At 44.9% G+C, this 26,551-nt stretch overlaps 1 long non-coding RNA gene across 13 annotated transcripts; it reads right to left on the bottom strand.

Moving 5' to 3' along the window:
• Positions 1 to 427: 427 nt before the first annotated feature.
• LOC122230159 lies at positions 428 to 26,551 on the bottom strand. 13 transcript variants are annotated; one of them, XR_006207313.1, is made up of 7 exons: positions 25,002 to 25,951; positions 21,591 to 22,042; positions 21,213 to 21,263; positions 20,633 to 20,747; positions 18,206 to 18,443; positions 17,348 to 17,517; positions 16,208 to 16,867 (listed from the first exon to the last, which is right to left on the bottom strand). It is a non-coding gene; the product is annotated as an uncharacterized LOC122230159 (long non-coding RNA). The 13 variants fall into 13 exon arrangements; XR_006207307.1 differs by lacking the exons at positions 17,348 to 17,517; positions 18,206 to 18,443 and adding an exon at positions 428 to 468 and having other exon boundaries at positions 16,711 to 16,867; XR_006207308.1 differs by lacking the exons at positions 17,348 to 17,517; positions 18,206 to 18,443 and adding an exon at positions 475 to 1,036 and having other exon boundaries at positions 16,711 to 16,867.

Raw genomic sequence — 26,551 nt, 5'->3', positions numbered from 1 at the left:
CCGGAGAACTCAGTTATCAGTAATGGTCCTTAAGCATATTTGTGTTAATCCTGAAGGTTTTGATCTGTTTTTACTTTTATTATTATTTTTTTAAAGATTTTATTTTTAAGTAACCTCTCTACCCAATGCGGGACTTGAACTTACAACCCTGACCGCGATCAAGAGTTGCATGAGCTGGCCAGATGCCCTGCTTCTGATCTATTTTTAAATAGAATGTCACTTTTTTACTGTTCACTCAAGAAAGTTTGGAAAATATATTTAAAAAAAATTTTTTTTAATGTTTATTTATTTTAGAGACAAAGAGCACAAGCAGGGGAGGGCCAGAGAGAGAGGGAGACACAGAATCCGAAGCAGGCTCCAGGCTTGAGCTGTCAGCACAGAATCCGACGCGGGCTCGAACCCACAAACCATGAGATCACGACCTGAGCCGAAGTCGGACACTTAACCGATTGAGCCAACCAGGCGCCCCTGGAAAATATATTATTTTTAAAAATCACTGATCATTCTAATCCGAGAGATAACTCTAGTGATCTTTTAGAGTGCCCCGACATCATCAGTGACCATAGCTTTTCTCTCAATGGTCTCCCTGTTGCCGTGTCCTGGTTCCTGAGCCTCCCGGATACTGGAGGCTCCCCGGCCTTGCCCCTGTGCCTTCAGGGACTCCTAGAAAGGCCCCGTGTACTCAAGGCAGCCCTGAGATGGGACCTTCCTCTCCAGGGTCCCCCAGGGGGCAGACCCACAGGGTGGTCCTGGAAGAGCCCCTAGGATCTGCCCCGTGCTACCTATGGCTGGGGAATAGCCTTTGGATCGGCTCCTGGTCATGAGGTTGCGGGGGTCTCGGGGTAACACCAGTCACGTCACGGGAAAAGTCTGCATTCTCTCAGACAGGCTGGTGACCTGAATGTGCTCACTTCACTCCCACCTGATCCTTACACCTCTCGCACGTTCTCTCCACTGATGCCCAGTCCCCCACCGGTGGGTTCCCAGACGCCAAGAAGGCTTCCTCTTCTCATTTTGGGCTTAGTCCTCTAGGAACCTTTGATAGAGAAATCCTCATTTTTCTTTAAAAAAATTTTTTGTAGGGGCTCCTGGGTGGCTCAGTCAGTTAAGGGTCCAACTTCGGCTTAGGTCATGATCTCGAGATTCATGAGTTGGAGCCCTGTGTCAGGCTCAGAGCCTAGAGTCTGCTTTGGATTCTGTGTCTCCCTCTCTCTCTCTCTCTGCCCCATCCAGACTCATGCTCTGTCTCTCAAAAATAAATATTTATAACATTTATTTATAAATATGTTTATTTTTGAGAGAGAGACAGAGAGAGAGCAAGGAAGAGACAGAGAGAGAGAGGGAGACAGAGGATCTGAAGTGGGCTCTGTGCTGAACAGCAAAGAGCCCGACACGGGGCTTGAACTCACACACCGTGAGATCATGATCTGAGTCAAAGACAGACACTTAACTGACTGAGCCACCCAGGCATCCCACCCCTCATTTTTCAATAGGGAAAATTCACGGCTGAAATGTTATGAAAGGCAAAAGCAGAAAATTCTGGAGGGCAGCAGCAAAGTTAAAATACAAAACTATAAGACTACACGACTATGAACCTGAATTCTGCCACAAGCAATGACAGGGGAAAAACAACAGGGAGAGGGGTTTCTGCCAGATTAGACAATAAGATATATATAATACTATGTGACTATGCTGGATCCTGGTTCAAACAGGTCATGTGTAACAAGACATTCTTGGGTCATAAACTGATAGAAGTTAATATCCAGCAGGAAAAAACCTCTTTGACCTCAGCCGCAGCAATTTCTTACTCGACACATCTCCAAAGGCAAGGGAATTAAAAGCAAAAGTGAACTATTGGGACCTCATCAAGATAAAAATCTTCTGCACTGCAAAGGAAACAATCAAAACTAAAGGGCAACCGATGGAACGGGAAAAGATATTTGCAAATGACATATCAGATAAAGGGCTAGTATCCAAAATCTATAAAGAACTCACCAAACTCCACACCTGAAAAACAAATAATCCAGGGGAGAAATGGGCAGAAGACATGAGTAGATACTTTTATAAATTTTTTTTTTAATTTTTTTTTTTAACGTTTATTTATTTTTGAGACAGAGAGAGACAGAGCATGAACGGGGGAGGGGCAGAGAGAGAGGGAGACACAGAATTGGAAGCAGGCTCCAGGCTCTGAGCCATCAGCCCAGAGCCCGACGCGGGGCTCGAACTCACGGACTGTGAGACCGTGACCTGAGCTGAAGTCGGACGCTTAACCGACTGAGCCACCCAGGCGCCCCTAGACACTTTTTTAAAGAAGACATCCAGATGGCCAACAGACACATGAAAAGATGCTCAACGTCACTCCTCATCAGGGAAATACAAATCAAAACCACACTCAGATACCACCTCACGCCAGTCAGAGTGGCTAAAATGAACAAATCAGGAGACTACAGATGCTAGAGAGGGTCGGAGAAACGGGAACCCTCTTGCACTGTCGGTGGGAACGCAAACTGGTGCAGCCGCTCTGGAAAACAGTGTGGAGGTTCCTCAAAAAATTAAAAATAGATCTACCCTATGACCCAGCAATAGCACTGCTAGGAATTTACCCAAGGGATACAGGAGTGCTGAGGCATAGGGGCACTTGGACCCCAATGTTTATGGCAGCACTTTCAACAATAGCCAAATTATGGAAAGAGCCTAAATGTCCATCAACTGATGAATGGATAAAGAAGATGTGGTTTATATATACAATGGAATACTACTTGACAATGAGAAGGAATGAAATCTGCCAATTTCAGCAACGTGGATGGAACTGGAGGGTATTATGCTAAGTGAAATATGAAATGAGTCAGGCAGAGAAAGATACCATATGTTTTCACTCATATGTGGATCATGAGAAACTTAACAGAAGACCACGGGGGAGGGGAAGGGGAGGAAAAAAAGTTACAGAGAGGGAGGAAGGCAAACCATAAGAGACTCTTAAATACTGAGAACAAACTGAGGGTTGATGGGGGGTGGGGGGGGAGGGGAAAGTGGATGATGGGCATTGAGGAGGGCACCTGTTGGGATGAGCGCTGGGTGTTGTATGGAAACGAATTTGACAATAAATTATATTTAATATAAAAAAATAATAATATCCAGAACTTCTACAACCCAACAAAAAAGAAATATAACACAATTTTAAAAACGGGCAAGGGACTTGAACGGACATTCTTCCAAAGGAAATATACAAATGATTGATAAAATACGTGAAGAAATGTTCAACGTCGCTACTAATTAGGGAAATACAACTCAAAACCACAACAAGGTACCGTATCACACCCATTATGATGCCACTATCAATAAAACAATTCCAGAAAATAACAAGTGTTAGCAAAGATGTGGCAGACTTGGAACGCTGTGCACTGTTGATGGGAATGTAACATGGTGCAGTTGCTGTGGGAAATGGTACGGCAATTTCTCAGAAACTTAAACACCAATATGCCCTGTGATCTAGCAGCTCCACTTCTGAGTATATACCCAAAATAATTGAAAGCAGGGTCTTGAAGAGACCCCATAGGCACAGCAGTGTTATTCCCAATAGCCCAAACAGGTAAGCGACTCAAATATCCCTTGACGGATGAACGGACAAGCAGGACGTAGAATACATATAAAATGGAGATACTACTCATCCTTCAAAAGGAACGAAATTCTAACATGCTGCAACTATGCTAAGTGAAATAAGCCAGTTGCAAAAAAGACAAATAGTGTATAATCCATTTACACAAGGTATCTAAATGGCCAAATTTAGAGAGATAGAAAACAGAATGGTGGTTTCCAGGGTCTGAGGGGAGGAGAGAACGGAGAGTTGCTTGATGGGCGAGTACAAGGTTTCAGTTTTGCACAAGGAAAAATGTTTCTGGAGCTCGACTGTATGACAACGCGAATGTACTTAACAGTATTGAACTGTATAAAAATGGTTAAGTGGATGGCTCAGTCGTTTAAGCTTATGACTCTTGATTTCAGCTCAGGTCATGATGTCACGGTTCCTGAGATCTAGCCCCGCGTCGGGCTCTGTGCTGACAGCGAGGATCCCGCTTGGGATTCTCTCCCTTGCTCTCTGCCCCTCCCCTGCTCGCTCGCTCTCTCTCAAAATAAATAAACATTTAAAAAATAAATAAAAATGGTTAAGGTGGTACATCTTATGTCATGTGTGTTTTACCACTAAAAACAAAGACATTGTCTTGGGACAATTGGGGAAATCTGGGTATTAGATGATGCCAAAAAATGATCACTATTTTTTTAAGATGTGATAATAGCATTACGGTTACATAAGAAAATGTCCAAATTTGTTAGAGTCCAAATCGGAAGTATATTGGCATGAAATAAATGATGTTTGGGATTTGTTTGTAAATAGTTAAGTAGGGGCGCCTGGGTGGCTCAGTTGGTCAAGTGTCCAACTTTGGCCCAGGTCGTGATCTTGCGGTTCGTGAATTCAAGCCCCGCATCGAGCTCTCTATTGTCAGCACAGAGCTGGCTTTGGATACTCTGTTCCTCTCTCTCTCTCTGCACTTCCAAACACTCATGAGCACGCTCTCCCTCTCTCTCTCTCTCTCTCAGATAATTATTTAAATTATTATTTAATAATAAGTAAATTGAAAAAAGTAGCAAAGTATATATAAAATAAATGTGACCACACAATAGTTATTAAATTAGTTCATTTTTTCTCCTTATTCTTGTGTGTTTAAAATTTTTGATAATTAGAAACTGTGTTGAGCTTAAAAGTACAAGCAGTATTACTACTCCACTTGGATAGATCTCTCTGCATCTCCCTAAGGTAGGTATTTTAAAATCATTAATTAGGAATGACTGAAACAAAAAAATAATCTTTTCTCATCTGGTTGGGGAAGTAGAAAGGAAGTTTGATCATTTATTTTTAGACATCTGAAAATCTCATCTCTGACAATTGATTTTTTTTAAAAAAATTACTCATTTTGAGGCTTAAAAAAAGTACACCAAGAATATTTTCACTCAAAATACTTTATTTTAAAAGGGACTTTCTTTTTTTTCATTTTTATTTTTTAATGTTTATTATTTTTAGAGAGAGAGAGAGACAGAGAGCAAGCAGGGGAGGGCCAGAGAAAGAGGGAGACACAGAATCTGAAGCAGGCTCCAGGCTCTGAGCTGTCAGCACAGAGCCCAATGTGGGGCTCAAACCCACGAACCGTGAGATCATGAGCTGAGCCGAAGTCAGATGCTCAACTGACGGAGCCACCCAGGTGCCCCTAAAAAGGACTTTCATGAACAGCATGGCATTTGAGTCAGAAGGGCCAGTGCCACTGACCCTGAACAAGGAGAGAAGAGTCAGGGCTCCTTAGTAGCCATGCCGAAAGACTGCTTCATGGCAAGGGGGGCCCCTGGCTCTTCAGCCAAGCCAGGAAGACATGAACACACTTCTTCCTTCAACAATGAGGGAACAGCCTCTTTGGGGCCTCTGGTTGACAGAAAATTCTGGGTTATGGGGCTGGGAAGTGGCAAGGGGTGGAAAACTGGAGAATGCCTGTTCAAACCAGGCTGGGATAATTTCAAATTCTAGAAGGTGAACTCAGACTCACAGAGCAAAACACATTGGGCCATTGTGCTGGTAGGTGGGTGGGTGAACTCACCATCAATTCAGGGGCACTTTGTCCCCACTGGCTGCTGTATGCCAGATCATGCAGAATAAATGGTCTAAAAGGCCCTGGGGACTTCTGGTTCTGGGAAAATATGGAGTAAACACACATCTCCCTATTCCCTCTGTTAAGTACAGTTTAAAAAAAAAAAAAAAACCCTTGGACTTAACATATAAAACAAACATAAGGAGACTTTGAAAGGTGTAAAGAAGGCAGACAGGCTAAGGTACCCTGGGATCCACAGAATGACATGGTGGTGATTCCCAGGGTTTTCTCTTTGTATTTTGTATTTCAGAGTGAGTATTGGAGAAGCCAGCAACCCAGAAACTAATTGGTACTGACAAAAAAAAAAAAAAAAAAGGAAGAAAGAAAAAGAAAGAAAGAAAGGGAAAGAAAAAAGGGCTTGCTCTTTCTAGCCAAAGGACTAGCAAGGGGCAGCGTAGCAGGAAAGAAAACTTTTAGAAAATAATCACTCTACTCCAGCCACAAAAACTGTACAAAAAGCTACACTACCACCTATACCCTCCCCGCCAAGCCAAATGGGGACCCTCGACTTCCACGCAGGGCAGTGTCAGAAGAGGCCAGCGAGAGTCAGATTTTCACCACGGCCGGCAGCAATGTGCCCCTCCTCCATGTGTGTGGAGGCCACAAGGGGAGCAGTATGGAGGCATCCTTCCCCCTCTAGCCAGGGTGGTATTAGCAGAGGCTCCGTGGGCAGTCTGAATTCCCATCCTGGCCCAGCAGTAACTGGGTACCCCTCACCAATTCCCACTTCTCAGGATGTCAACAGAGGCTGAGTAGGAAACCTGAACTTCAACCTCCATCTGACGGCATGGAGAAGACCTTTTTTTTTTTTTTTTTTTAAATAGTAGGCTCCATGTTCAGTGTGGGGCTTGAGCTCAAACCTTGAGATCAAGAGTCACATGCTCTACTAACTGAGCCAGCCAGGTGCCCCAGAGAAGGCCTTCTACAACAGGAGGTTTAAATAAGGTCCAGAGTCTCATAATACTCAAACTGTCTGGGACTGAAAATCATTCCTCATACAAGAACCAGGAAAATCTCAACTTGAGCAAGAAAAGACGGCCCAACTGATACTAACACCAACATGATACAGATGTTGAAATTACCTGACAAGGATTTTATTTTTTTTAATAATAAGGTTTACTCATTTATTATGAGAGAGAGAGAGAGAGAGAGAGAGAGAATACACACAAGCAGGGGAGGGGCAGAGAGAGGGAGACACAGAAGCCAAAGCAGTCTCCAGGCTCTGACCTGTCAGCACAGAGCCCAGTGAGGGACTCAAGCTCACGAACCATGAGATCCTAACCTGAGCTAAAGTCAGATGCTTAACCAACTGAGCCACCCAGGGGCCCTTACGTGACAAGGATTTTAAAGCAGCCAGTATAAAAATGTTTCAGTGATCAATTACAAACACACTTCAAATAAACAAACAAACAAACAGTTTTGGCAAAGAAATAAAAGAAATGAAGAAGAACCCAACTGGAATTTTAGAACTGAAAAAAAGTAACTGAAGTAAAAAGCTCACTGGATTAGTTCTATAGTAAAATGGAAAGGATGAAGGAAAGAATCAATGAACTTGAAGACAGAATAATAGAAATCACCCAATATGAACGACAGAGAATAGATTGAAAAAAATTAATAGAACCTCAGGAATTTGCGGGACTTTAAGAAAACATCTAATATTTGTGTCACTGGGATCCTAAAAGTAGAGGAGAAAGAAGGTAGAGCTTTAATGTTTATTTATTTTTGAGAGACAGAGAAACAGAGTGCGAGTGGGGGAGGGGCAGAGAGAGAGGGAGACAGAATTGGAAGCAGGCTCCAGGGTCTGAGCTGTCAGCACACAGCCTGATGCAGGGCTCACACCCACAAATCGTGAGATCATGACCTGAGCCAAAGTTGGACGCTTAACCGACTGAGCCACCCAGGTGGCCCAAGAAGATGGAACTTTAAAAGTATTCAAATAAATATGGCTGGATATTTTCCAAATATGGCAAAAACCTGAACCTATAGATTCAAGAAGCTGATCAAATCCCAAACAAGATAACCCAAAGATATCCTTGCCGAGATACATCATACTCAAACTGCTGAAAACTAAAGACAAAGACAAAATCTTGAAAGTGGCCAGAGAGAAATGACACCTTCCCTATAAGGAGAAAAACAACCTGAATGACACCAGCTTTCTCACTGGAAGCCTCAGAGGTCAGAAGAAAGTGGCACCACATTTTCAAGTGCTGAAAGAAAAGAATTGTCAATGCAAAATCCTCTATCCAGTGAAAATCAGGGAGGAAGAAGAAATGAAGACATTCTCAGACAAAGAAAAATGATGAGAATTTGTCAACAGCAGACCTAACCTCAAAAAATAGCTACGGGAAGTTTTTGAAAGAGAAAATAAATGATTAGGAAAAGAATCTTGGGACATCAGGAAGAAAGAACTAAAATGCAAAAACAAGTCAATAAAAATGTTTTCCTTCTCCTCTTGAGTGGCATCTGATAGTTTAGTGGTTGTGTGCCAGATAAATTAGGGGAGTTGATAAGTATGGTGATAATTTCTCCTTCAAGCAACTGCACAATGGAAAGGAGAAATGGAGTGACTGCTGGCCAGGAGGAGGGATTCTGTGACCCCTACAATTTCCTCTTTCCTCAGAAGAACAAAGCCCACCTGGCCCAGTCTAGGGTTCCCTCTCCCACACACTCATGCATTGTCTGATATGGTTCTCAGTTAATGCAGAGGAAATATTTAAGACGATTACAAACAGGGGCAGGTAAAGGGACCTGAAGGGAAGAAAGTTTTGACACCTCACTGAAACTGGTAATGTGAACACAAGGAGAACTGAGATAAATTATGTACATACAATATTATACCGAGTACCTACTAAATATCTACACAAAGAAACACTCTCCATACATAAAAAATAAGTCAAAACGAACGTCTACTTACAATGACCAATGGAGAATAGATTAGATTAGTCCGGTGTTAGGGCTGCTGGTGGAAGGGGAATGGGTAGTCTATAAAGAGGGAGCCAAGGAAGATCTTAAAGGTAAAAGTTTTGTATCCTGATTGCAGCGGTGTTTACACAGATCTATACATGTGATAAAGTGGCAAAGAACTACACACACAAGTTGTACCAATGTCAAGTTCTTGGTTTGATATTGTATCTCAATTCCCTAAGATATATCCATTGGGGGAAATTGTAGAGAAGGCCCAAAAAACACTCTGTACTACTCTTACAACTTCCTGTGAATCTATAATTATCCCAAGATAAAACAGTTTTTTAAAAATTTAACATAAAAAATTGGGGCACCTGGGTGGCTCAAGTCAGTTAAGCATCTGACTCTTGATTTTGGCTCAGGTCATGATTTCACAGTTCGTGAGATGGAGCCCCAAGTTGGGCTCCACGCTGACAGCACAGAGCCTGCTTGGGATTCTCCCTCTCCCCCTCTTTCTGCTGCTCCCTGTGCATGTGTGTGCACGTGTGCTCTCTCTCTCTCAAAATAAGTTAAGCAATGAAAAAAATTAACATAAAAATGAAGGAAAAAAACGTTTATGCAATGATTAAAGTTAATTTTCCATCTTGCTTATTCCCCCAGTCTCACTGAAATGTAATTCACATACAACACTATGTAAGTTTAAGGTATACAGCATAATGACTTTCCTTACATACAATGCAAATGATTACCACAGTAAGTTAACATTCATCATCCCATATAGATTTTAAAAAAGACCTTTTTACTTATGAAGAGAGCTCTTAAAATCCACTCTTTTTAACAAGCTTCAATATACTCTACAGCAGTGTTAACCATAGTCATTAGTCATTGAGTTATACATTATATCCCCCATGCTTATTTATTTTATAACTGGAAGTCTCTACCTTTTGACCACCTTCATCCAGTTCAACCCTCCCCCTCCCCACCTCCCACCTGTGGTTGCCACAAATCTGATCTCTATGAGCTTGGTTCTTTGTTTTGATTCCATATGTGAGATCATGCAGTATTTGTCTTTCTCTGCCTTATTTATTTTCATTTAGCATAGTACCCTCTAGGATCATCCATGTCGTCTCAAATGGCAGGATTTATTGCTAAATGTTTCATTGTGTATATAGATACCACAACTTCTTTATCCATTCACACATCAGTGGGCACCTAGGTTGTTTCTATGCCTTGGTCATTATAAATAATGCTATGAACATGAAGGTGCGGATATCTCTTTGACACAGTGTTTTCATTTCCTTTGGATATATACGCAGAAGTGGAATTGCTTTCCAACTGGCTTATTGGAAATTTGCACTCTGCACTCTCACCAACAGTGCACAAAGGGTCCCTTTTCTCCACATCCTCGCAGCCTTTATCTACTATCTTGTTTTTAAAAAAGAATACTCTCCATTATAAAAATGATCACTGAAAACGTATGTTTATGCATATATTTCATATAAAAGTCTATGTATTTTCAACTAGCGTTTTGTTTTGTATTGGGAAAATGAGCCAAATTATATTTTTGAGGATCTATTTATTATACAGGCCCTGGTCAAAAGGGGAATTCAAATATAAACTAAACAGGGCTCTGTCCTCAAGGAACTTACAGCCCAAAGAATCAAGGCACAAATGCAGGAAAACCCTAATAACTTAAGAGTTAGACAACACAGCCCTCCATAGCAGATACGCTGGCCAAAGACAGCATGTCCTACAAGTTCTGAAGGCAGGCTTCTGTGGGCCAGGTCTTGAAAAGGCCTCTCTGGAGGCAGATAACCTTGACGTGGGCTTTGAAAGGTGGAGCTGGTGGAGACAGAGATTCAAGCAGTAAGGGAATAACTTAGACAGATGGGGAAAGTGAGAGACACATTTGGGGGCCCGTGGACTGGTAGGACAAGACATTCTGGGTTCAGTAGGGAGTTCCTAGAAAGCAGACTGCAGCTGGGAGCATATGTCTGGGCAGGAAAGGGCTAAAAGGGAGTGCAGAGATCAGTTGAGTGGATGTGTGCAGGACAGATCAGGGAAGTTGATAAGCACAGTTGTAATTCCTGTAATTCAGACAACTGCGTAAACAAAAATGGGAAATGAAGTGACTGCTGGTTGGGGGAAGCAACTCTGGGATCCCCAGCATTTCCTCTTTCCTCAGGTCAAACCGTAGCAGGCTCGTTCCAGTGTCCTCTATCCTAAGCACTCATGCATGAATTCAACCTGCAACCACATAACCCTGAGGTCCTGAGGGTGGACCAAGTCCAAGGACCCATGAGGTAAGTCTCATGTGGTCTCTGCTATATTTGGTTCTTCTGACTGAGTATTCACAAGTGAAAATGAATGTGTTTCAAGATCAACACCTTCATCCACTTCATTACCTCCTTCTAGGGTAGCACTATCCAACAGAAACACATGTATTTTTTAATACTCTAGTAACCGTGTTAAAAAAGTAAAAAGAAACAGATGGAATTAATTTGCCCCACCCCAGACCTACTTCATCAGATTCCGCACTTTTAACAGGATCTCCAGATGATCCACAGATACAAAAAAATGGAAAAGTTCTGCTTCAACCATTAAAAGAAGATACAGGGTATGTAGCATTTTGGCTATTCAATATCAACTTTTCCCTAGTCATCCAGGTTCCATGCCATGATTTCACCCAGTCCTAGCTCCAGAGATCTAGGCCAAGCAGCACTTCTCTTTGATGCTAAGCACTGCGGTTGGTTCAGGCATTTCATGTGACCCAATGAGAGTCAATGAGACCCAATGAATCCTTTGATAGACTCCACTACGTTTGAATGAAAAAGGCTGTGCATTCTGGAGCCATTTTGGAGCATGATGGAAGAGCCTGCCTGTATATGAAACCTGTGGATGGAGGAAAAAACAGACACTGATGACTTCATTTGAGCCCTTGCTTCAAGCCTTACAGCTTGACTTTGCAGGAACCAGTAAATTCCCTGTTTAACTTGTTTGGGTTGTGTGCTAGATAGGTCTCCTCCTCCCCTTCTCCTCCCCTTGTTCTCCACCAGGCTCTGTGCCTCAGAGTATTGACCTTCAAGGATGACATCAGTAGGCTCCCTTTGTCCACTGGTTTTCTGTTGGCCAATGGGAGGCACCAGCAGGAGATCAGAGAGTAGGAAGAGATGGAAGTCGCGGTATTTATTCGCTTGCCTCCCTTCTTGAGAGCTTGCTGAGGGATAACTTCCTTTCTATCAAAGGCTATAGCTACTTTCAGGTAGCTTTCTCCTTCACTTACCTTCTCTGGTCCCAGTAGTCCCCTGTCTCCTTGCTCCTTCATGGCCTAGGGCTGTTTTGCTCCCCAAGGTTGCCACTCCTGGACTACTGCACATTCTTTTTGGATTCCCTATTCCCTGACCATGACTCTGCAAAAACCTCCTTTATCAAACTCTCCTCAAGTTATCCATTTTGAGTGTGCCACTTACTTCCTTTCGGGACCTGACTAGTACAATCATTGGTATTAGAAGTGGTTTTGAAATAAGATTCCATGGGGGGAAAAATGATTCCGTGGATAAAGAACATTTGGTATAGGGGCACCTGGGTGGCTCAGTCGGTTGAGCGTCAGACTTTGGCTCAGGTCATAATCTCACACTGTGTGAGTTCGAGCCCCGCGTGGGGCTCTGTGCCGAGCTCAGAGCCCGGAGCCTGCTTGGGATTCTGTGTCTCCCTCTCTCTCTGCCCCTCCCCTGCTCACGATCTGTCTCTCTCTGTCTCTCAATAATAAATAAATGTTTAAATAAATAAAAAATAAATAAACATTAAAAAAAGAACATGTGGTATATAACAATGAACTATTACTCAGACTTAAAAAAAAGAATGAGATCTTACTATTTGTGACAACATGGATGGACCTAGAGGGTACTACGCTAAGTGAGATAAGTCAGACAGACAAAGGCAAATATGGTAAGATTTCACCTACATGTGGAATTTAAAAAGCAAAACATACAAACAAGCAAATAATAAACAAACCAAAAAACAGAAACAAGCTCATAAATGCAGAGAACAAACTGGTGGTTGCCAGAGGGGAGGTGGGTGGGGAGGACGGATGAAATAGATGAAAGGTATTAAGGTATTAAAGGTATTAAGAGGCACAAAATTCCAGTTATAAAACAAGTAAGTCATGGAGACGAAAAGTACAGCATGGGGAGTACAGTCAATAATACCGTAATAATACTGTATGGTGACAGATGGTAACCCTACTTACTGTGGTGAGCAGTGTGTAATGTATAGAATTGTTGAAAAAAAAATAGGATTCCAGAACTGAGATGCTCACGTATATGAGGAAGGCATGGATAACCTCCTTGTTGTGGCGAAATGGGACCCTGGCAGTCCATAACAGGCAGTGTCCTCACAAATAAGCACATTATCATGGCAGTGGCCTGGGATAAAGTGCAGGTGGAAAACGATAAGGCCATGAGGAGGGCTGCCTGGGTGGCTCAGTCGGTTGAGCGTCTGACTCTTGATTTCAGCTCAGGTCATGATCCCAGAGTCATGGGATTGAGCCCCATGTCGAGCTCCAAGCTGAGCAGGGAGCCTGCTTAAGATTCTCTCTCTCTCTCTCTCTCTCTCTCTCTCTCTGTCCCTTTCCCCAGCTTGCGTGCTCTCGCTTTCTCTCTCTCTCTCTAAAAACAAAAAAGGTCAGTTAGTGGAGGAAAGGAAAGTGCAGGCTTCTTACAGAAGCAGCCAGAAGCATTGCAGCACAGCCCGCTCTGGAGTGGCTCCAAAAGCCTGTAGAGAAGGGACATTCTCCGGTGAGCAGAACTCTACTGCAGATCTAGTTAATGCCCAGATCTAACCTGACTTGGGGGTTAGCCTGGCCCACTGGTCAGGAATTTGGAAAGAACAAGATTAGAAGGCTGGGGACAAGGAGGTCGAAAGAAAGATGGACTTCTTGCGATCCACAAAGTATATTCATGTTCCATATAAATGCTCACCCAAGGGCATCTGTTGTAGATGAGACTCTCAATAATCAGGACAAGATGACACAATCTGCGAACATCAGATGGCCTCTTCCTCAGATACTCTCTAGTGCTTGGTTAATAGATCCATTTGCAAAGTGGCCCACGGTGACGAAAGGAGACATTGATGGACTCAACAACACAGACTTGCTCTCACCAAGCTGATCTGGCCATTGCCAACACTGTCTTTGGGGGCGGCGGGTGCGTATTTTAACTAAAAATTCAAAAATGTGGATATAACTCTATGTGCATTATCTATTCCTTCAGAAAGGAGTTTTGATAGTTTGTGTCTTTCAAGAAATGCATCCATTTCATTTGTTAAATATATTGGCATTAAGTTGTTCATAATATTCCTAAATTACCCTTTCAATATCTGTAAAAACTGTGATGTCATCTCTCTCATTCCTGATATTGGTAATTTGTGTTTTCTCTACTTTTTCCTGATTAGTCTGACTACTAGTTTAACAACTGTATAGATTTTTTTCTCAAAGAATCAGTTTTTGGTTTCATGGCTTTTTCTCTCTCGTTTTTTGTTTAGTATTTCACTGAATTTCATTCTGGTTGTCATTTCTTTTCTTCTGTTCACCTTGAGTTCAAGTTTACTCTTTTCTTTATGTTTTCTTTTTTTTTTAGAGAGGGGCACCTGGGTGGTTCAGTCAATTGAATGGAGTGAGGTGACCCTCCTCACTGTTACATCAAATGAACTTTGTATAAAGGAATTTTTGTGCTTCTCATCTCTACAAACTTGGGCTCAGTGGGTTTGGAGGTCCTAGTGCCAAAGAGAAGGATGCTTCCACCGAGGAACACATTCATGTTTCCATTAAACTAGAAGAAACTGCCTCCTGACTGATACACATTGTGACAGAAATTGTCCTCCGAATCTAGCTTCCCTTCCTTTCCTTAGGAATAGAACTCCAGAGTTTTAACTGGAGTTACTATGGCCACCGTGCCGAAGATCACAGATTAGATTATAATTCAGAAGACATTTATTCCTTCCTTTCTCTCCTCTCTTCATGAGAGTCTACTTTCTGCCCTACTGACGCTGAGCTCGGGTATGTGACTTATGTCGGCCGTTGGGATGTCAGCAGACAGGATCCAAGCAAAGGCACTAAATGTGCTTGTGAAGTTGTCGGGCTCGACTTTCGTCTTGCCATTCCGATTCTGGAGAGGTAAGTACAGAAGTAAAAGGGTTCAGACCTGTGCCAGGTCACCAATCTTGCTCTACGGCAACCTTTGCCACGGAGCTTCTAACCTATGTACATGACTTACCAAGGCCTGGGATGCTGCCATTATCATGAAAGTCATTAGCATAAGGAGCACATGCCCTGGGTAGCTTGCTGGTGGCAAGAGGACGAGAGAAACATGGAACAGATCAGAACGCAAGCCGCAGCCTGGAGCCATGTCCGGCTGAATCCAACACAGACCAGCCAAACACCAGCTCCACTGTAGACATGTGAACAAGGAATAACTGCTCACACTGATATTTTGTGGTTGTTTGTTACAAAGCATTTTTGTGGCCACGGCTAACTGAGACCCTAGGTGTGGCCATGTGACTATGTTTTGGGCATCAGGATGGAAGAGTAAGCTAGTGATGCAACTTTTAGTTCATGACCTTAATAGAAAGGTGTGTGCCCTCTACTTTGCCTCGACTTCATGCTGCAGGAATGCGGGTGTGGCGGCGGGAGCTAAGAGCTGCTTGTTAAGGACGGGAGACACAAGACGGGCCGGGGCCTGGGACCTTAACACTATGGCGCTGACCTATCGTTGTAGGACTGCTTAAGGCTTTTATGTCAGAAAGAAACAAATTTTTATTTTGGTTATTGTCATAGCAAAAACAGTAGGCTATTATTATAGCCTAATGTAATTATAGCCTGATGTAGTTTGAGTTTTCTGTCACTAGCAACCAAGAGCTCCTAACTGAGAAAATGGATTTGTTGCAAGCCCCCTGCAGTGTTCATCCAACCACAGTCCCATGATGTCTGCTGATGGGCCCCTCCTTGCTCTATTGTGGGTCCTGCCCACTCTGCTGTTGAACACTTGGCCCACGGTCTGCCTTGGATCACTACTGCTCCTGTCACAAAGGCCCCCTTCTCCTGCTTCACTGCTAGCTGTGACGGTGTATCTGGCTTGACTGAAGGGCTGACTATAACTGGACACTATAAATGCCTGCCCTATAGTTTAAAGCACAAGAAAAGTTAAAGCAGGGATGCATGTTTATTCACCCTGTGAGTTGGGGGTGCAAAGACAATGGAACTTCTTTGTTTTCTATAATCTTTCCCATAAGCCCCTGCTCTGCCAGGTGGGAAGGGGAGATTTAGATTTGCCAGTAGATAATAGATGAGATTAGTTTGGTTCAAACAGTGTCTTTGGAGGTAATCTGGTCTCTCTCTCTTTTTTTTTTAATGTTTATTTTTGAGAGAGAGAGAGAGACAGAGCGCAAGTGGGGGAGGGGCAGAGAGGGAGAGAGAGGGAGACACAGAAACCGAAGCAAGTTCCAGGTGGTCAAAAGAGAACCGGATGCAGGGCTCGAACCCACGAACTGTGAGATCATGACCTGAGCCATGAGATCATGACCTAAGCTAAAGTCAGTCACTTAATCGACTGAGCCACCCAGGCGCCCTTAACCTGGTCTCTCTTAAGTAAATGCTGTTTCTCTCTCCCCTTCCCCCCCACTTTTTCAGGTGGCATCTGGGAGTATGGGAAAGGAAAAGCACAAACATGACTTTGTGGCAGAAGGAAGGGGTTGCCTTGGATCCCTGTGAGCAGGTCCTTGCACTGTCCTCTGGTTCTGCCACGAACACTGGGTCTGATTCCTGAGTTCCTAGAATTACCTGCTGAGATGCAGTGGGCCTAATCTGGTCTTGGGAGTGTGATGCCAGCACACAGAGCTAAAGTCCACGGTCCCAACCATTCGCCTTCTGCCACAAAGTCCTACCTGTGCAGCCTTTTCATTCCAACTCTCTGTGCAAGCCTCTACGACACTTCCTCATGCCTTCCTAGGGCACACGGAAGCTTTTGATCTCCTGCAGAACAAGTATAGGCTGTATAGGTATCCTGGTATTCTCTGGCCTAGATTCTGCCCTTCAGAATTGCTACTTTATTGTTCTTACAGTATTTCGGACACGATGCAGAGCCAAATGCAAGGTTTCTTCTAGCAGCCTGCAGCCTCCCTCAAGCCATACTGGGGAAGTGGTCCACAAGCCTCTGATGCTCTTGGGTTCTTTGTATTCTCTGTATCTGTCTTCTGTAGCTTCCCCTGGTCAAGATCTAGATGGATTGGGGAGATAGACGGGGAAATGAGAACCCTGGAGCCTGCCTGCCCTGCTTCCTTTCCCTCGTCTGCTTCTTCTGTCCACATGCCTGCAGGTGGGAAAACACAAATGTTACTTTTATTTCCTCTTCCTTCTTTCCAGGGCAGTGGCCCTCATGGCCTGGATATGACCGGTAGGTGAGTTTTCATCTCCACAGGATGGAAGGAACACCAGGCTCTGGGTGAGTCAGGCATGGCTTTTGATAGGAGGGCTGCAGGACAACTGTGAACTAGGGCCCTCCAAAGAATTATATTGATGGTCCATCCCTCAAATTTTACCATAAAAAGTTAAGACACTCTGCTGGGGTGCTTTGTACAAACATCCTAGTTGCTTGTTCTACTCTACTGACCTCAGGCCTGCCCACTTCTCTTTTTCAAATAGTCCTTCCTATCCTTTCTACCTCCAGGGGTTATGGCACGAAGATCTGCTCTCTTACCCCAGGCAGTCTGTGGGCACACTCATCTGGCAGGACGTCTCCTACAGCCTGATTTACTTAATCTAGAAGAATACCACATTTGTGTGTGACCGAGCACATGCACTTGCTTCACCAGGACCATCCAAGGGGCTCTTGGCACTCCAGATTTGCTTCCTTCCAAGGTCTCCCTGCTGGTTGAAATTGTAGTAACACAACATGAACACCAGATGCACATTAACAGGTGAAACTGCCCAACTCCTTCCTGGGAAATGTTTTTTTCTAGCTGCAACGGAGTCTATAGAGCTCTACTTTCTCTTTTTTTTTTTTTTTTTTTTTAATTTTTTTTCCCAACGTTTTTTATTTATTTTTGGGACAGAGAGAGACAGAGCATGAACGGGGGAGGGGCAGAGAGAGAGGGAGACACAGAATCGGAAACAGGCTCCAGGCTCCGAGCCATCAGCCCAGAGCCTGACGCGGGGCTCGAACTCACGGACCGCGAGATCGTGACCTGGCTGAAGTCGGACGCTTAACCGACTGCGCCACCCAGGCGCCCCATAGAGCTCTACTTTCTCAACACCGATGGGTGTTCTTTCGACGTGTGGAGTTCCTCTTTGTTCTCCCACTTTCAGGCTGTTCCCCAAGGCTTATCAGGTGCACGGGAAGACTCACGAGGGCACCAACTAGTCTATGACAGCTACCACAATGCTACTTTTACTAGTTGGGTGGATTACATTCTTGGGCAGGGCACACTGAAGGACAGGTGTATGTAATTATATGTAAGGGGTCAAGGTGGGTTTTATTATCTTCATGTCCGACTAGATACTCTATGGGAGGATGGCATGGGGAACTGGGTGGGGAGCTGACTGGATTAGCACTTACCTAAGAGAGATCAGGTTACCCCCCAACGACTGAACCAGAAGAATCTGTTAATAGTAGGATAACACCTTCTCTGTCTGCTAGATGGGATGCTCAGAGCTTAGATTCCGCTCCAAGGTCATTCGGAGCCCTCCCTCTGTCATGGTCTGCTGCCATTCACCAGGGAAGCAGCACCAGTTCTGGGATCCAGGTCCTTTTGGACAATGAAAGACAACTTCCTCTTGAGCCAGACTGCTCACAGCTGTGCACATGGAGAATCGTTCATAAACGTCTGGGCACTGCATCTGATAGGGCACTTTTGTCCCCATATCTTAGTGTCCTGAATTTTCCAACTCAATGCCCAGGCAGTCAGGCAGGGCCCTCTCTAATTCTGGAAGACCTGAAGCCCGAATTCACTTTTTCAGCTTGGGTGCTGAGGCAAACAAGCCTTCGCAATCCCCGGAGAATCAAAGAGAGAGCTTTCATTTCCTTCATCAGAGTTTGCGATTAGAAATGAAGCAGAAATGCCACGGGCAGCAAGGCGGAGGCAGTGCTGCCGCATGTCATCACGCACACGGTGGTGGAGACCTGTCTGTCCTGAGGACGCAGACCTGGGTCAGCCACGCAGCAGGCACTGGTCACTCTCCAAACCCACACAAGGCTTTCTTACTCTAATTCCCACCGACTAATAAAGAACAGCTACCACTTGTTGAGCACTTACAACAGGGCGGGTGCCGGGCTGAGCATTTCCAGGAATTTCTGGAGCCAAGTTCCTCAGACTTTCTGAGTTGGTTTCCTCGTCTGTGAAACTGGCATGAAAACCTCACAGGCCAGGGGCGTTCACTTTCGAATGTCCCCTTTCTGCAAAGAGATCTTTCCTATTTTCTTCCTTTCTGGTCTTATATTCTAATAAACTTTGGCCTGCTGCTCAAAAAAAACAAAAAAACAAAAAAACAAAAAGAAAACAAAAAACCTCACAAGGCTCCGTGAGGTATTTATATCCCTTAGCACACTGCCTGGCACTTAAATCTAATTGTTGCTGTAAAGATGTTATTGGGCTTTTTATCTGAATTTATATTAGAAAACTAGGTAGTCAAATTCCAGGCTGTCTGAAATCTCTTCAGTTCCTGAGTTCAGAGAGTGAGGGATACCAAGTTATCAGAAGATAAATAGGAGTATCAGGTTCCTGAGTTTAGTGAGAGACACCTGTATTTTCAAATGTTTTTATAAACTACACCCGCCCTCAGAGAATCCGACCCCACCCCCGCCCCCCACCTGGGGTTGAGAATGAAATGGCAAATGTCTTATTGCAAGTTTTCCCAATTAGGAGAGAAACGTGGCTCTTCACAAATTTCTAAATTGTCATCATGCTGGCAGGGCTTACAGTGGGCAAAAAAGCAAAAAAACACCACCAAACCCAAAACTCCGCAAAAGTCCTTGACTTCCTTTCTAGTGATAGGGTGGCCTTCACTCCTAATGGGTGACCTGTGACCTAACCTGAAATACAGAATATTCACAGAAAGAGAAGACTGTGGGTCCATAGCAGCACAGGCTAAGTGCCCAGAAATGGTTTGGGGAAGCTGGAAAGCATACATGACTTCCCTCAGGCCTGGAATAATCTCCAAGCATTCAAAGCAGCGGAGGGCGGGGAGGGGGGGACCATCAGCTGAAGCTGGCAGAGCCAGCAGGACTTCGGACAGGTGGAGGAGAAAACTGGCCTTCCCGAAAAGAGGAGAAAAGAGGACCGGTCTGAGCAAAGCGGTGAAGGAAGGCGGAGTGAAACCAGGTTGAAGGGAGTGTTGGAAGACCCCTCAGTTTGAAAGAAGAGAAGGGCAGATTGCGGGGTACCCTAAACATCAGAACAGCCCGAGACAGGAGAAACCAAACTTTTACACTTTGGAAGAGCACATGAACATATACGAATTGTGGAGCACTTGTGACCTGAACCTGGAAAGTCTTCCTTTTGTTCACACATCCTGGTTGTGTCCCTCTCCCTAGCCCTCCAGCCAGTCACCGCACTGGATTTTTTTTTGTTTGCTTCCTTGCTCTTCGTAAGTATCAAATACAGAAAAGCTTATTCAATTATGCCTCCTTTTGACCTTTTTGCGAGTGCAATCACCGTGTGTGTATTGTTACTTTGTTTCTGTCGTTTTGGAGATTCATCCGAGTTTTTTATATAGCTGGAATAAGTACATTTCCACCGTGCCACATTAGAAACTAATCTCTGGCTCTCTGCTTGGAGGAGAGAGACCAGGGACAGTGTCCACTCGACGGATGTTTTTACGTTCCATTTGCGTGACTTCCTTTATTTCGTTATTACAAAGCACGGTGGCATTATTCTGTATGCTACTTGGAACATATGTTCAAGAGTTTATTTACGATATGTACCAAGGAGTAGCACTGCCGGGCTGCAGGGGAAGCACGGCTTCTGCTTTACTAGGGAATACCCACCTGCTTTCCAAAGAGGTTGCGTCCGGTGACATTCCACCTAGCAAGGTCTGAGAGTTTCGGCGGCTCTTTATTTCGGCCAGCACTTGGTATTCTCTGGCTTTTAAATGTTGCCCATCTGGTGAGGGTGAAATGGTATCTCATTTTAGTTTTTACGTGCATTTTCTTGATTACTAACGTGGCTGGGGTTTCTATTTATGGGCCCCCAAAATACTGTTGTGGAACCAACCTTAATGAATTACTTTCAAGAATTTATATTGTTAGAGCTAGCAATTATTGCAATGTTCCGTTCTTATAGTTCTAACAACACACATAGAACAAGTGTCTTTAGCACCTCCAAACATCTCCCAGAACTTACTCTATACATTCACATATATGTATGTTATAGATTGAACGTTTGTGTCTCCCCAAGTTCATATATTGAAATCCTACTCCTAAATGTGCTATTAGGATTACCTTTGAAAGGTAATTAGGTCATAAGGGTGGAGCCCTCATGAATGGGATTAGAGCCTGCTCCTGCTCTCTGCCATACTAGCATATAATGAAAAGACAGCCACCTACAAGCCAGGAAGCAGACTCTCACCAGGCATCAGATCCACCAGCACCTGGGTCTTGGCCTTCCCAGACTCCAGAACTGTGAGAAAAAGATGTTTGTTGTTCAAACAAGCCGCCTATGGTAATTTGTTAGAGTAGCCCCAACTAAGTCAATGTTGAAATCTATTTTATCTACAGGGGCGTCTGGGTGGCTCAGTCGGTTAAGCATCCGACTTCAGCTCAGGCCATGATCTCGTGGTTCGTGGGTTCGAGCCCTGTGTGGAGCACCGTGGTGACAGCTCAGAGCCTGGAGCCTGCTCCAGATTCTGTGTCCCTCTCTATCCCTCTCCTGCTCCCTCTCTCTCAAAAATAAACGTTAAAAAAAAATTTTTTTTAAATAGCAGTAATTTATCTACAACTTGTTTACCTTCACTGAAGATCGTTCCATTCCAGTATGTACAGATGTACTTCACTCTTTCATGGTATGGATGACCCATAATTCCACCAGTCTCCTCTTTTTTAATTTATTTGAAGAGGTAATATTTGGATTTATAAAATCCAATGTGTACAAGAGTATAATCCTCCTACATCTCTTCCTCAGCAAGTCAGTAGCTCTGGCCTGGAGGCCACCAAAATGAGCAGTCGCAGCAGAGATTGGCCAGATGCTCATCATTCCCATTTCTTCCTCCTGAGCACATAGGAAGCCATGTCCCAGTTTGCTTGACTCAGGTTGGGGCCGGACAACTGGGTCAGACCAACAAGACGTGGGAAGAAATAACTGACACCATTTCCAGCGTTCACTACCTTTCGTGGTTTTCTCTCTCTTAGCTAACCAGCCGGCTGGATGCAAAGGGTCCAGGGGAGGAGTCCAAGGAGGCCCTAGAAGACGGTGCCACAAGACATTAGAAACTAAAATCTCTGTCTCTCTGCTTGGAGGAGAGAGACCAGGGACATCTGCATTGGACTTTACATGAGAAATAAGCTTTTGGGTTCAGCCAGCCAAATTTTGGGGTTGTAACTTCAGCTAGCATTAATTACACCAACACACATTTACGTATCCTGAGATGTTCACATAATATATATGAGCAACTGCCAATCCTCTCTCAATGGACATGTAAATTGTTTCCAGTTTTCCCCTACTACAGTGATGCTACAATAAACATCCTAATGAGGTAGCCTTTTAGACATATTAAACCCTTACAAGAGTAGTGTTGGAAATGGAGCAGGCACCTAGGAACTGGCTCTACCTCAGTCAAGTATTTCCCAACTTTTGCTTAATTCAGCTTGAGCTCATCAAGTTGGCTTGGTGCCAGCCGGGGTGACCCTCAAGCTACTCTCTGGCTCAGAATCCCACTTGATGCTAATTCTTTCTGCACAGACCGATTTTTTTTTCTTTCCTACAGTAACGTTTGCACCTACTTATTTCTTACAGGCTCTGAGTGCCTGTCCCTTTGGACATTTATTTCCTGGGTTTGCCAAGATAGCAGCTTCTCACCAGGCTACACACTCCTAGCTTGTGCATGTCCCCTGTACTCTCATGCTCCGTCTATTTATTCAACACGACACCCTAATATGTGCCTGTGTGTGTGTGTGTGTGTGTGTGTGTGTGTGTGTGTGCGTGCGGGGGGGCGGGGCACTGTTCCAGGTACAAGAGAGGAAGCACACCTAAATAAGGTATGGGTATTGTCCCCTCTCATAACAAGAGATGACATTATTCTACCTGTGACATGTGATAAGGGACAGATGAAGCGGGGGGGGGCAGATTCCACGGACATGGAACTGCTTAGACAATCGGTTTATAACAAAGACATAAAATTGTGCTTTTCTTTATATTTAGGTTACTTATGTAGGGCACACATTAATTTCAAGACTTCAAAATTTTTCTTTCATTAAAGGAGCCTACAAAACTTGATTACAGCTGCAATTACCACTTCAAGGCATCACTAAGTCTTGAAATCAGTCTTTTTTTCCTCCACCCTGCAGGTGCTAAGAGCAGAGCACAATGCTGGTGAGCTGCTTAACGGCAACAAAGACCGAAAGGGAAGTGTGAATATACTTTCCCTCTAGGTTTCTCAGTCCAGGCACTGATTCTCAACTTTTGCGTTTACACACTGTAGTAGATGCTGTCTATACCTGGCTCATATCCTTCAGGCCTACCCCAGAGTTTGCTTTCGGAGCATTCTAGTACATGAGGAAGATTGCCTGTGAATGTTGCTCAAGTGCATTCTCTGACTTTAGGAACGTGCTTTTCCCAGCACTGAGTTAGGTAGAAGTTCAGGACCATTAACTAATCCTCAAGAGAGAAAGGAGGGGCACCTGGGTGGCTCAATAGGTTGAGTGTCTAGCGTCAGCTCAGGTCATGATCTCGTGGTTGGTAGGTTCAAGCCCCACATCAGGCTCAGTGCTGTCGGTGCAGAGCTCACTTGGAATTATCTGTCCCCTTTGGCTCTGCCCCTCCCCTGCTCACATTGTCTCTCTCTCTCTCTCTCTCTCAAATAAACATTAAAAATAAATAACTGGTTTCCTCTCCGTTTTCTCATAGAAGGTGTTCTCCAAACTCCTTAAGGGTGCTGTAGCATGGTATATAGATGGTCCCCAACTTACAATGGATCAATGTATACTTTTTAGACTTCATGATGGTACAAAAGTGATACGAATTCAGTAGAAACTGTACCCAAAATTTTGAATTTGCAGCTTTTCCCAGGTTAGTGCTATGCGGGACAATCCTTTCCCATGAGGCTGGGCAGTGGCAGGTGCTACAGCTCCTGGTCAACCACGTGATCACCCGGGTCAACCATACTTAAACCATACTGTTCCCATACAGCTATTGGGTTTTTTTTAATGTTTTATTTTTAAACATTAAAAGAGAGAGAGAGAGAGAGAGAGAGCGCGTGCACGAGCTAGGGGAGGGGCAGAGAGGGACACACAGAATCAGAAGCAGGCTCCAGGCTCTGAGCTGTTAGCACAGAGCCTCATGCGGGGCTCGAACTTGTGAACTGTGATATCAGGACTTGAGCTGAAGCCCAATGCTTAACTGAGCCACCCAGTCGTCCCTAGCCATTCTGTTTTTTACTTTTGGTACAGTATTCAATCAATTACATGATATAGTCAATAATTCGTTACAAAACAGGCTTTATGTTAGATGATTTGGCCCAACTGTAGGTGAATGTAAACGTGCTGAGCATGTTAAAGGTAGGCCAGGCTAAGCTATGATGTTTGCACTCGCCTTTTCTGCATTGTCCTTTATAACATAATTGTCTGCGTATTTGCTTGGCTGTTTACTATTTCTCTTGGACTACACCTCCACGAAAACAGGAAGTCACTTTGTTTACCTCTGTCTACCAGTGTTCATGACAGCACTCTCACGTGGAAGATACTCTATAAGCGGAGAAAGAGGTCGAGGTTTGGGCTCCTGGCCTCAAACAGCCACCAACTCTTTGCTCATTAACGGCGTGGAATCTTAACCTCTACGAGGCCACATGGGAAAGCCCAGGAGACAGGCAAAATGACCACGTCTACACAGCAGATTCCGGCTCAACTAAACCGTGTGTGGGGGGGGAAGGTAGAAGAGAACCCATTAATGAATGCAAGACTGTGGGGCCATGAGTATACTGAATTTTCACTATTAGGTTAGCAGCTCCTTTCCATCGGGGAACGGGGAATGAGAAAGGTGGCCAAAATCTCTCCCAGGAGCATATACTATTCTGCATGTAATTTCAAGAGAGTAAAACAGAAAAAAACAAAAAACTAGAAACTTCTGAAGCCCGTCCATGGTCCACACAGGTCAACAATCCTAGGTTAAGAATCTATGGTTATGCATCATTCTATTGACACAAACCTTGATCTCTCTAATCTTTACCATCAGGTTTAGCTCTTATCTGATGTATTTAATCGTCATCCCTCTTCTCCCTGCAAAAAGAAAGGCAACACACGGCAGTAAAGCCGTCAGTAGTAATGGCAGAAACCAGTTTCTACAGCAAGGCCTGGGTTCCTTCAAACTTGGGAGATGGCCCCTCGGCTGTAACCAGAATAGTCTAGGTTCTCAACTCCCACCTGTTGGAATCACGTTACCTTTACAAGGTCCGGTGCGAATGCTACCTCCTTCGTGAAACGTCCTCCAGTCCCACCAACCAGGTGTAAGCCTAACAGCTCCATTTCCGCAACCCCTACTTGACTACTCTTGGGGTCGGCGGCCCTCCTCCCGCAGAGCTCAGCACAGGCTTCCAGGGCCTGGCAGGGCCTGGGTGAAGGTCTCCTCCTTAACGACTACTATTGGGTCTGAAATACGTCCAAGAGGGAACGGTTTCGCACCCAGCCCCAAACATGCTGCACCTCTTTTTTTCATTTGGCCGAGCGCGATCAGTTTTCCCCTCGGGAACTTCCCCAGGGGACCTACGTGGTCAGCCAGAGAAAACTCAAATTCGGGGAGGTGACACAAAAGTCAAGGCCCTTGAAACGACGCCAAACCGCATGGGCCGAATCTCACTTGCCTAATGGCCCAAGCCGCGGCAGGGGGAAAAAAGCCCAACTCTTCGACGCCCCCAAGATGGGTGGTCATTTGAGCTCCGGACCCAAGGTTGAGAACGGGCAGGAACTCCCCGCCCAGCCCAACAAGGTTACAGAGAGGGCGGCGACAGAGGCTGCAGCGAGCACTTCCGCCTTGGAACAAGCGTCGTCAAACGGTAAGCTTCCCAGTTCCATTGCGTCCCGTAGCTCAAGGCCTTTCAGCCCAGCAGGCAGGAGTCCACACCCCAAGGCTACCTCACCCAACTGCACCCTCCACCTTCTCCACACCCTGCGGAGCCGTTCGCACGTCTCGAGGGTGTGACGGTTACGCCGTGACGTCACCCCGGAGAAAAGGGCAAACCGAGCAAAGCAGGCACTGGCGATCTTGAAGGAGTCCCGGCGCTGAGAAGCGCGTTGAGAGTCTGGAGGCGGGACTAACTTTGACCGACGTCCACTTCCACCCATTGCCTTTCTGATTCCTTCTCAAACAAACCAATAAATGCGACGACGGAGACGGCAACGTGCCCCAACCGCCAGGAGTGGCTCCGCCCCCCTCCGCTCGGTCGCCCTTTGGCCGCCATGATGAGTGTGGCTACCGCCTTTGTGCTACTTTAGGCTCTCCTCTGACTGTCCGATACCCTCCCTAAACTCCTCCCTAAACTCCCCCCTAAGCATTTCTTGCCTCCCACTGTCAACTTCCACCTTGTCGGGATTCTTGCTAGCTCCGTGTATACGCAGCCACGCTTGAGATGGTGGCCGGAGGCGGGGCCGAGGCGGGGCCTTCCCGGCGCGGTGACGTCAGCGCGCTGCGTGTCGGCAGGTGGAGGGAGAAGGGAAAGTTTGGCCCGTGCGTGGGGCTAGGGTGGAGGGCGGGACAGAGGG

Source organism: Panthera leo, chromosome C2, assembly GCF_018350215.1.
Source record: "Panthera leo isolate Ple1 chromosome C2, P.leo_Ple1_pat1.1, whole genome shotgun sequence".
In the NCBI taxonomy this organism is placed as follows: domain Eukaryota; kingdom Metazoa; phylum Chordata; class Mammalia; order Carnivora; family Felidae; genus Panthera; species Panthera leo.
The sequence above is the reverse complement of the archived record's forward strand: the minus strand, read 5'-3'. Positions and strand labels throughout refer to the sequence as shown.